This window comes from Lolium rigidum, chromosome 4, assembly GCF_022539505.1.
Source record: "Lolium rigidum isolate FL_2022 chromosome 4, APGP_CSIRO_Lrig_0.1, whole genome shotgun sequence".
NCBI lineage: Eukaryota > Viridiplantae > Streptophyta > Magnoliopsida > Poales > Poaceae > Lolium > Lolium rigidum.
In genome coordinates this window covers 83,505,262-83,517,560 of record NC_061511.1, presented here as the reverse complement: position 1 = coordinate 83,517,560, position 12,299 = coordinate 83,505,262, and positions in this window count along the sequence as shown.

The window sequence follows — 12,299 nt, the reverse complement described above, 5'->3', positions numbered from 1 at the left end:
TAGACGCAATGAAATTCCTATGAATTATACTCTTGTTATTGAACCATTTGATTGTTGGGGATTTGACTTCATGGGTCCTTTCCCTTCTTCAGAAGGTAACACTCATATACTTGTTGTTGTTGATTATGTTACTGAATGGGTGGAAGCCACACCCACAAAAAGTGCTGATGGTGAGACCTCTTTAAAAATGCTTTTAGATGTTATTTTTCCTAGGTTTGGAGTACCTAGATATCTTATGACTGATGGAGGTTCTCATTTTATTCATGGTGGTTTTAGAAAAACTCTTGCTAAATATGGTATTAATCATAGAATTGCTTCAGCTTATCATCCTCAAACTAGTGGGCAACTAGAATTATCAAATAGAGAAATTAAATCCATCTTGCAAAAGATTGTTAATAAATCTAGGAAAAATTGGGCTAGTAAGTTGAAGGAAGCGTTGTGGGCTTACAGAACTGCTTATACAAATCCTATGGGTATGTCTCCTTAATTATAAAATGGTTTATGGAAAAGCTTGTCATTTACCTTTAGAGCTAGAGCACAAAGCTTATTGGGCTGTAAGAGAACTTAATAAAGATTTTAAACTTGCCGGTAAGAAATGGTTGCTACAATTGAGTTCTTTGGATGAGTGGAGAAGTGAAGCTTATGAAAATGCTAGACTTTTTAAGGAGAAAGTTAAGAAATGGCATGATAGAAGAATTATTAAAATAGAATTTAATATTGGAGATAAAATCCTATTGTATCGGTCTCGTCTCAGATTTTTTGCAGGGAAATTACTCTCAAAATGGGAAGGACCATATGTCATTGTGGAGGTGTATCGTTCAGGGGCAGTAAAAATTGCTTCGCTGAAAGATGATGCCACACAAGTGGTGAATGGACAAAGACTCAAACATTATATTTCTGGAGATTCTTATAATGAAGATGTTGATGTTATTCGAGTGGTGACTCCGGAAACTTTCATCAAAGATCAAATTGATAGTTCTACAGAGTTCGACTTCGAATAGGTAACAGTTTTGGTAGTAAAAAGTCCGCGTTTAACTTTCCGAACAATATTTTTGCTATTTTTAGAAAATATGAAAAATTACGAGATCGAATCGGAGTGGAGGAGACGCACGAGGGCGCGTCCCCACGTGGTGGCACGGGCCCCACCCTGGCCGCGCCGCCATATGGGGACGGATCCTTGGAGTCCCTCTCCCACTCGGTTTCGACCTGGTACTTTCCTTTTGTCGTGAATTTTTTTGTTATATAATCCCCCGGATCCCCCGAGGTCCGTATATCGTCTTCTCATCGTGTTTTGTTTCGAGCTGTTTTCTGCCAGATATTGTTTTCAGATCTAGAGCCACCATGTCTTCGTCGGGAACTCCGAAGGACAGCTTCTTTGAGAACGTCGTCAACCCGTACATGAACGAGCTGAAGATGCATCCCAAGGAATCGCTGCTCGTAGATGGAGAGTTGCAGATAGAAGATGTCCGGGGTCCTTGATGGCGCGTGATGCACACGTCCATTGGGAACCCCAAGAGGAAGGTGTGATGCGCACAGCAGTAAGTTTTCCCTCAGAAAGAAACCAAGGTTATCGAACCAGTAGGAGATGAAGGCCACGTGAAGGTTGTTGGTGGAGCAGTGTAGTGCGGCGCAACACCGGGGATTCCGGCGCCAACGTGGAACCTGCACAACACAATCAAAATACTTTGCCCCAACTTAACGGTGAGGTTGTCAATCTCACCGGCTTGCTGTAAACAAAGGATTAAACGTATGGTGTGGAGAATGATGTTTGTTTGCGAAGAACAACAAAGAACAGAGTTTGCAGTAGATTGTATTTCAGATGTAAAAGAATGGACCGGGGTCCACAGTTCATTAGTGGTGTCTCTCCAATAAGAAATAGCATGTTGGGTGAACAAATTACAATTGGGCAATTGACAAATAGAGAGGGCATAACAATGCACATACATATCACGATGACTAATATGAGATTTAATCAGGGCATTACGACAAAGTACATAGACCGCTATCCGAGCATGCATCTATGCCTAAAAGTCCACCTTCGGGTTAGCATCCGCACCCCTTCCGGTATTAAGTTGCAAACAACAGACAATTGCATTAAGTATGGTGCGTAATGTAATCAACACAAATATCCTTAGACAAAGCATTGATGTTTTATCCCTAGTGGCAACGAGCACATCCACAACCTTAGAACTTTCTGTCATTGTCCCGGATTCAATGGAGGCATGAACCCACTATCGAGCATAAATACTCCCTCTTGGAGTCACAAGTATCAACTTGGCCGGAGCCTCTACTAGCAACGGAGAGCATGCAAGAACATAAACAACACATATATGATAGATCAATAATCAACTTGACATTGTATTCCATATTCATCGGATCCCAACAAACACAACATGTAGCATTACAAATAGACGATCTTGATCATGATAAGCAGCTCACAAGATCTAACATGATAGCACAAGAGGAGAAGACAACCATCTAGCTACTCCTATGGACCCATAGTCCAAGGATGAACTACTCACACATCAGTCCGGAGGCGATCATGGTGATGTAGAGTCCTCCGGGTGATGATTACCCTCTCCGGCAGGGTGCCGGAGGCGATCTCCTGAATCCCCCGAGATGGGATTGGCGGCGGCGGCGTCTCTGGAACTTTTTCCGTATCGTGGCTCTCGGTAATAGGGTTTTCGCGACGGAGAGTATAAGTATGTGGAAGGGCAGAGTCGGGAGGCTAGCGAGGGGCCCACACCATAGGGCGGCGCGGGCCCCCCTTGGTCGCGCCGCCTTGTGGTGTCGCCACCTCGTGGCCCCACTTCGTATCCTCTTCGGTCTTCTGGAAGCTCCGTGGAAAAATAAGACCCTGGGCGTTCGTTTCGTCCAATTCCGAGAATATTTCTGTGTAGGATTTCGAAACCAAAAACAGCACAAAACAGGAACTGGCACTTCAGCATCTCGTTAATAGGTTAGTGCCAGAAAATGCATAATAATGATGTGAAGTGTGTATAAAACATGTGAGTATTATCATAAAACTAGCATGGAACATAAGAAATTATAGATACCTTTGAGACGTATCAAGCATCCCCAAGCTTAGTTCCTACTCGCCCTCGAGTAGGTAAACGATAACAAGGATAATTTCTGAAGTGACATGCTATCATAATCTTGATCAATACTATTGTAAAGCATATGAAATGAATGAAGTGATTCGAAGCAATGGTAAAGACAATGACTTAAACAACTGAATCATATAGCAAAGACTTTTCATGAATAGTACTTTCAAGACAAGCATCAGTAAGACTTGCCCAGGAGTTAACTCATAAAGCAATAAATTCTTAGTAGAAAGTTTTGAAGCAACACAAAGGAGGATCTAAGTTTCAGCGGTTGCTTTCAACTTCAACATGTTTATCTCATGGATATATCTCATGGATAATTGTCAACACAAAGTAATATGATGAATGCAAATAAGCAAGTATGTAGGAATCAATGCACACAGTTGACACAAGTGTTTGCTCCTAAGATAGAAAGAAATAGGTAAACTGACTCAACATAAAGTAAAAGAATGGACCCTTCGCGGAGGGAAGCATGGATTACTGTTTTTGTGCTAGAGCTTTTCATTTTGAAAACATAGAAACAATTTTGTCAACGGTAGTAATAATTCACATGTGTTATGCATAAGATGTCATATAAGTTGCAAGCCTCATGCATCGAGTACCAATAGTGCTCGCACCTTGTCCTAATTAGCTTGGATTTTCATGGATTATCATTGCATAACATATGTTTCAACCAAGTGTCACAAAGGGTACCTCTATGTCACCTGTACAAAGGTCCAAGGAGATAGATCGCATTTGATTTCTTGTTTTTGATAGATCTCAACTTAGGACATCCATACCGGGACAACATAGACAACAGATAATGGACTCCTCTTTAATGCTTAAGCATTCAACAACAGATAATATTCTCATAAGAGATTTGAGGATTAATGTCCAAACTAAAACTTCCACCATGATTCATGGTTTTAGTTAGCGGCCCAATGTTCTTCTCTAACAATATGCATACTCAAACCATTTGATCATGATAAATCACCCTTACTTCAGACAAGACGAACATGCATAGCAACTCGCATGATATTCAACAAAGGTGTAATAGTTGATGGCGTCCCCAGAAACATGGTTATCTCTCAACAAGCAACTTATAAGAAATAAGACACATAAGCTACATATTCAATACCACAATAGTTTTTAAGGCTATTTTCCCATGAGCTATGTATTGCAAAGACAAGGAATGAAATTTTAAAGGTAGCACTCAAGTAATTTACTTTGGAATGGCAGAGAAATACCACGTAGTAGGTAGGTATGGTGGACACAAGGTATTTCTCTGCCATTTCTCTGCCATGGTGGACACATGGTAGGTAGGTATGGTGGACACAAGGTATTTCTCTGCCATTTCTCTGCCATTCCAAAGTAAATTACTTAAGTGCTACCTTTAAAATTTCATTCCTTGTCTTTGCAATATATAGCTCATGGGAAAATAGCCTTAAAAACTATTGTGGTATTGAATATGTAGCTTATGTATCTTATTTCTTATAAGTTGCTTGTTGAGCGGTAACCATGTTTCTGGGGACGCCATCAACTATTACACCTTTGTTGAATATCATGTGAGTTGCTATGCATGTTCGTCTTGTTTGAAGTAAGGGTGATTTATCATGATCAAATGGTTTGAGTATGCACATTGTTAGAGAAGAACATTGGGCCGCTAACTAAAGCCATGAATCATGGTGGAAGTTTCAGTTTGAACATTAATCCTCAATCTCTTATGAGTATATTATCTGTTGTTGAATGCTTATGCATTAAAGAGGAGTCCATTATCTGTTTTCTATGTTGTCCCGGTATGGATGTCCTAAGTTGAGATTTATCCAAAACGAGAAATCAAATGCGATCTATCTCCTTGGACCTTTGTACAGGCGACATAGAGGTACCCCTTTGTGACACTTGGTTGAAACATATGTTATGCAATGATAATCCATGTAAATCCAAGCTAATTAGGTAAAGGTGCGAGCACTATTGGTATTCTATGCATGAGGCTTGCAACTTATAGGATGTTGATACCACCACCAAAGGAAGATCCTGTTTTTGATTTAAAACCATTGCCTGATAATCTTAAGTATGCTCATATTGATGATAAGAAAATATATACTGTTATTATTAGTTCTAAGCTTTCAGATATTGAGGAAGAAAGGTTATTGGAAATATTGAAGAAACACCGAGGGGCTATTGGCTACACTCTTGATGACTTGAAGGGGATTTCTCCCTCTATTTGCCAACATGCTATTGATACGTCCAATTTGCATCACTATTTTATATCATAATTTGCTGTTATTCATTGATATATTTCATATTTGGAGATAATACTTATGTTATTTCATCTATTTTGCATGTTTCATGATTATTGGAGGATCGCGCACCGGAGCCAGGATTCTGCTGGAAAAAGCACCGTCAGAATGCAATATTTCGGAAGATCAACAATTGACGGGAATTACACGAAAAATCCTATTTTTCCAAATGACGAAGGGATCCAGAAGGGGGAGAAGAGGGGAAATTCCCTCCCGGAGGGGGAAATCGACGCCATCGTCACCGTCATCGAGCTGGACATCATCTCCATCACCATTGTCGTCGTGGTGAACGAGCAGATGCCATAGGATGGCTTAAGTTGGGGCCGAATGGACGTATGAGGATTCGGGGGAGGGTTTGCGATTAGATGAGAAGAACTTCCGGATGCTTTCCTCAAGAACACAACCAAAGGTCGGTACACAAGAAGAGAGACAAGAGGAAGAACTCTTTACTAGATCGCTAGCTTCATTGATCTCAACATGGTTACAAGTTCTTGTTCACCGATCTCTCTCGTGGTCTCGCGCCCGTAAGAGGCGTACTCCCTCTCCTTATATAGAGGAGAGGGTGGCTTACACTAGAAGAAACCCTAATGGCATCTTTGACTAGACAAACTACTTTACAAAGCTACTTTAATCATAGATGACACCGGAGTCCTCTTTAATCGTGGGCGCCGGCGTCCTCCGGCTTCTTTGACCGTCATCCTTCTCTTTATCGTCGGCCCTTCGTCTAAAGTTACTTTGCTTAGCTCATCTTTGTCTTCTAGCTCGGAGAGAATCTTTGACCAGTCCCGCCGACCTGCTCGTCCTTCCGGAGGTCCGGTATCTTTACTCGGTTCCGGTATACCCCTCTTGGGGATACCGGCTTAGCTCCACTTAGGTAAACCTTTATCTTTTAGTTCCGGTACGAACATTAAACCGGTATCTTGATGGCTCAAACCATCCGGTTTGGCATGCCTTTGGCATACCGGGGGTCATCCCCCCAACATTAGTCCCCGAAGCTGGTATAGTCTGGCGGATCCTATCCGACAGACCATGCCAGGTTCTTTCTTTTTAGGATACCGGTTTAATCTATCCGGCCTTAGGCTTGGATCCGGCATCTTTGCCCAGATCGCCACTATCTCTTCTCCTTAAGGTGTTATCCGGTGTCTTATCTTCCGGTATCTATGGTCATTAAATACTTCCTCGGCGGTGTCGAGAATATTTTGGGCCCCGCGCCTGTCAGTGACATGCGCACTGTGACTGTCGTAGCAGTGTCAGTTGTCACTTCGTTTCGACTCCCGCGCGCCCATTTAATGCACCACCGCGGATCCCACTAACCGGCTCTGGATCTCGTGTGCGCCTCCGTGTGGCCACCTCTTTTCTCGCGTGTACCTCTTCGCCACGTGGCGGCCCGCGGCGCGAACCGTCGCGGCCCGCGAGGCGAACCGCCGCGGCCCGGCCGGTTTTCAGCCCATCTTCTCTCTCCTTTATAAGCACAACTGCCCCTTCTTCTTCCTCTCCTTCGCATTCCTCTTCCTTCGCGCACAGTGCTTCTCGCCTCTGTGCCTCCGCCGCTCTTCGTCCGCCGTCGCTTGCACCAGCTCCGGCGCCCGACGAACTCACGCCGCGCCTCCGCCGGACTTCGCTGTGCAGGAGGCCCTAGCAGCAGTTCCACCGCGCCCGCTGCATTCACGCTTCTTCGCGAGCTTCTCCGCCTCGCCGTCGACGGAGCTCGTCGGCGACCGTAGGTCCGTTCCAGCACCGGCGAACATCTTCCTCTGCGACTGCGCCGCTCCAGGTTGGTACCAATCTTGCTTTGCTCGCTATTTGCTTGCTTTTCAGATCTTGGGTCCTCGGTGTTCTTATTCCCTCTTTTTTCTTTGGTTTTCTTCTTACTCGTAGATCTTCACGCGGGGTTCAAGTGTGGGATTTCTGTTTTTTCACCTTCCCATTCAATGTCCGACGAATCCTCCTCCGCATCTTCTTCTTCTTCCCCTTCCGTTAAACACCGTGATCAATCTCCCGGTGGATCCAACGCTCCAGATCCGATGGAGACCGATTCCGGCAACCAGCAAGGATCCGGTAGCCACCAAGAATCCGGTGGACCTCTAGAATCCGGTAGCTTTAGCCAAGCTTCCGGTAGCCAAGAGGCGAGTAGTTCTGGCGAAGCATCCGGTAGCTCCAGCCAATCATCCGGCGCTGAGCCTTCCCCAATCACCCGCGGAGCCTGGATGGGTTCCAGTGTCACTGAGTATGAGATCGATTGGTTGTACCGGTCTCGACGGATTCCGGAAGGAGTTTCTTGCCGGATTCCCGACAACGAAATCGAACCGGACCCTGAGCCCGATGAATATGTTGTTTTCCTCGCTCACTTTGAGCGCGGCTTCGGCCTTCCTGCCTCCCCTTTCTTCCGTGAGTTTTTAGATTTCTACAAACTCCAACCTCACCATCTCCCTGGCAACGCCATCTTCTACCTCTCTTGCTACGCCACCTTCATGGAGGCCTACATCGGCATTCGTCCCACTCGCGAGACGTTTGCCCGCTTCTTTGCTCTTCGGATCAATTCCGTTCGGGGCAAGGATATTCCTAAACCCAAACCCCCGTTCAATGCGGGTCTTGCATCATCGGCTCCCGTCAAGGGAGCCCCTTTTTTAAGTTTTCCGGCCTCGAATCTTGCCGGTTGTGGCAAGGGACTTTCTTCTATGTGAAGAACAGCGGCCGCGCCGATCTTATCGATCTTCCTCCTTTCGAAGCGGGGCCTCCCAGCAGGACCAACTGGAGCTACAACCCGAAGTCTGATCATGCTGAAACCAGCCGGGTGGTACGCTTCTTGGCCTCTTTGAAGAAGGAGACCAACATCTGCTCGGATGATATCATCCGCACGTTTATCTCACGCCGGGTGCTTCCTCTGAAGCGCCGTGCGCATAGGATGAGCGAGATGTACGGCCCAAGCGATCCTACCAAGATCACAGGCCGTCCGCTTAGCAAGAAGGACGTTGTTCGCAAGGCTAGCGGATCTGCCAAACTGCTATGCCATTTGACCGGGAATGGGGCCTCCTCCCCTTCAAGCACCGATAACCCTCCGACCCAAGAAGTAAGGGATTATGCGACCGGGGTCGTTTTTGGCCGGTAGCTTTCTCGCTCTTGCTAATCTTACTTTTTTCTTGTTTCGGGCCAAGGACCGCTTCCCCTCATTGAAGCGGCAGCGGCGTGGACCTTGCCAGCCTCGCGCCCTTGACTCCTTTGACCCAGATCCCTACATTTTCTGGAAGGATCTGAAGATGGGCAAGACTCCGGCAGCGCACCTTGGCCGGTCTCCGCCAAAGCCAACCGGGTCCGCTGACGACTTGACCACGTTGGAGGTATTTTCTTTTCCGGTTTCCTTTACCTTCCGTTATCACTTTCCTGCGAATTGCTTCTTAGCCAAACTTGATTCATAGATCCATGAGCGCGTGCCGCCCCTGCGCGCCGAGGCCGGCTCCGAGTTCGTGGACAAGCTCATGGCCCAGGGCCAAAAGAACAAGCAGCCGGCATCTGATGCCGGTGCCAGTCAGGCCCCTCCCTCCAAGCGCTTCCGGACCGAGCCCGTGGGGGAGAAGCAGGTGGGCATGCGTCGCTACGGGCGCAAGGCGATGCCAACCTCTTCCGGGTAAGTTATTCATTTTCCGGCCTACTTCTTTTTTGCCAAGTCTTTTTCCGGTTTCTCTTTCCCAACCGTCTTTCTCTCTTTTTCTCAGCACTGCGCTCAAGCTTGGCCCAAGACAATCGGGCTCTGAAGACTCCGCAAGGACTTCAACCCCTCCTCCTCGCTCAAGCCGGCACCACCCGGTGCCGGCAACATCTCTCGCCTCCCTTTCGGGGGCACAACAAATTCGGGGCGTGCGGCCCCTTCATCATCAGATCACCGCACGGAGGAGGATCCTTCCTTCCCTCCAGAGACTCAGGATACCGGCGCCAGCAACATCGGCGCCGGAGAAGAAAAAGCTGCCGGGCGGGCGGAGCCTCCAGCTCCTCCCGTCCTTGAAAAGACAACAACTTCCGCGCCGGAATCTTCCGCGCCGGAAGGTTCCAAACCGGGTGATGCGTCCAGCGCTCTCCAGTCTCCACGAACCCTCCTGATGCCGCCACCAGGTGCTCCTCGCGCCAAACCTCTCGGGGCCGCCTCTGCCGCGCCGCCGCCCAAGACCTCCAAGCTTATCAAGGGGAAGGCGACGGCCTCCAGCGCCCTTCCGCGGCCGCGCAGCCTCCGGTGCTGCACGTCTCCAAGGCCGCCAGGGATACCGCCACGAAGGCCACCGGTCTTCTTGGCCGTATAACTGAGTTCCAACACCGAGGCCGGGACCTGGGGCATCTCCTGCCCTACGCCCAGAAGTGGAACGCCGCGGACATGACTCCGGCGACCCGCGGCTTGGGCAAGGACAGGCTGCCGGCACCTGATCCAGTTGGGGACCGGTCGTCCGAGGAGCACTTCATGCGGCTCCGCAGCGCCGTGAAAGAGCTTGATAGTGCGTGGTATGATGCCACGAACAACTTGATTGTACGTTTTTCTAACTTTTCTTAGTTGCTACCGGTTTCCTTGCTTCCGGATTTGTTTTATTTTTTCTTTAGTTTCATGCCGGTTTTTCTCTTGTCTATCTTCCCAGTCCCCGAGTTTTGTGGTGAGAGCGCAGCTTTTAGCGCAAAACTTAACTTAAAAACTTAGCGCAAAACCGGCACTGCCAGTCCCCGAGCTTCGGGTTAAGAACCTTGTTCTTAGCGCAAAACTTAGCTTAAAAACTTAGCGCAAAACCGGCACTGCCAGCCCCCGAGTTTCGGGTTAAGAACCTTGTTCTTAGCGCAAAACTTAGCTTAAAAACTTAGCGCAAAACCGGCACTGCCAGTCCCCGAGTTTCGGGTTAAGAACCTTGTTCTTAGCGCAAAACTTTGCTTAAAAACTTAGCGCAAAACCGGCACTGCCAGTCCCCGAGTTTCGGGTTAAGAACCTTGTTCTTAGCGCAAAACTTTATCTTAGAAACTTAGCGCAAAACCGGCACTGCCGATCCCGAGTTTCGGGTTAAGAACCTTGTTCCTAGCGCAAAACTTTATCTTAGAAACTTAGCGCAAAACCGGCACTGCCAGTCCCCGAGTTTCGGGTTAAGAACCTTGTTCCTAGCGCAAAACTTTATCTTAGAAACTTAGCGCAAAACCGGCACTGCCAGTCCCCGAGTTTTGGGTTAAGAACCTTGTTCTTAGCGCAAAACTTTGCTAACTTCTTTTTCTTGAACAGCTCACGGCTGACGCTCGGAAGGCCCTCTTTGAGGAGCTCTTATGGGAGCACCGGGCGCTCGCTGAGGCACACGACAAGTGCCAAGGTAAATTTTTGTTCTGCCGGCATCTTTCATACCGGAAACCTTTTTTCTTCCTAACATTCACAATTTCTGCTTAACAGTGATCCCGGAAGCTTCCATCAACGCTCTCAAGGAGCAGCTCGCCACCGCCCAACGTATAACTTTTCCCCTTTCTCCTGTTAACTTGATTTTCTTCTCACGTTTATTAGCATAATCTTGTTAACATCTTCTCTCCGGGTTGCAGTGGAGAAGGACCAGCTCATCCGGCAGCATAAGGAGGAGCTGGACGCCCTCAAGACCAGCCATCGGGAGCTCAAGGCCCAGCTCATCCAACTGGGGCTTGACCATGCCAAGGCCCTCGAAGCCGCTGAAGCTGACGCAGCGGCCAAGATGGAGGAGGCTCTGGAGGACGCCGGTAACGCCAACGTGGTGCTGCAAGCATGGACGCCCAATGACCATCTGGTCGCGCTCAACGCGCGGGTGTCCCATATGCGCGCCATAGATCGCAATTTATCTGACATTCCTGATGTAGCTACCCAGCTCTTCAGGACCCTGTGGCCTGGCGAAGAGGTGCCTGATACCTTCTCCCTTATTAGCGACCGTCTCAAGGGCGCCGGCAAGAGGATCCGCGAGTGGCGGTGCTCCGCTGCCCGCGCCGGGAGCAGACGCTGCCCTCCGCGTTGCTTGTTCCTGGTACCCGGAGCTCGACCTGGGTGCCCTCACCGGAGTGCGCGAAGGCGCGGAAACCGATTCGGACCCGATTCTCACCGCTAAGCGGCAGGATTGTGCGTACCATATCGCGGAGTACGCCGAGATGCGCACCTTCATCCCTCCCCCTCCTGACGTTCAAGATTATCTTGATTATCTTTTATTCATAGCATATAAGGTACAAAAAAAGGAACTTCTTACACCACCACTTCAAGAGTAGAAAGGACGCAACAGAGCTATGTTCCATGGACGCTTGCTCTCCTCTCCGGACCTGTCCGCCTTTCCTTCTTTCCACTCCTGTGCATCAATTAGGTAGTATGCATCATTGTGAAGCACCTTGCTTACAATGAAGGGGCCTTCCCAAGGTGGCAAGAGCTTATGCCGGCCTTCAGTGCGCTGCACCAGGCGAAGCACAAGATCTCCTTCCCGGAAAACTCTTGGATTAACTTTCCGGTCATGATAGCGTCTGAGGTTTTGCTGGTAAATGGCTGTTCTTGCCAAAGCCAGCTCTCTTGCTTCTTCTAGCAAGTCCACATCATTTTCTCTGGCCTCTTTGACCTCTTGCTCAGTATAGAGCTGTACTCTTGGTGAATCATGGATGATGTCGGTTGGTATGACCGCTTCTGCTCCATAAACCATGAAGAACGGAGTGTATCCGGTAGACCGGTTTGGAGTTGTTCTTATACTCCACAACACTGATGGTATCTCATCAAGCCAACACCCTGGTGATTTTTCCACTGCGTCAATGAGTCTGGGTTTGATACCGGAGAGTACCAAAGCATTCATTCTTTCCACTTGGCCGTTGCCTTGTGGGTGCGCCACTGAGCACAAATCCAACCGGATGTTTTTATCCTCACAAAACCTTTTGAACTCACCTTGAGCAAAGTTGGTTCCATTGTCAGTGA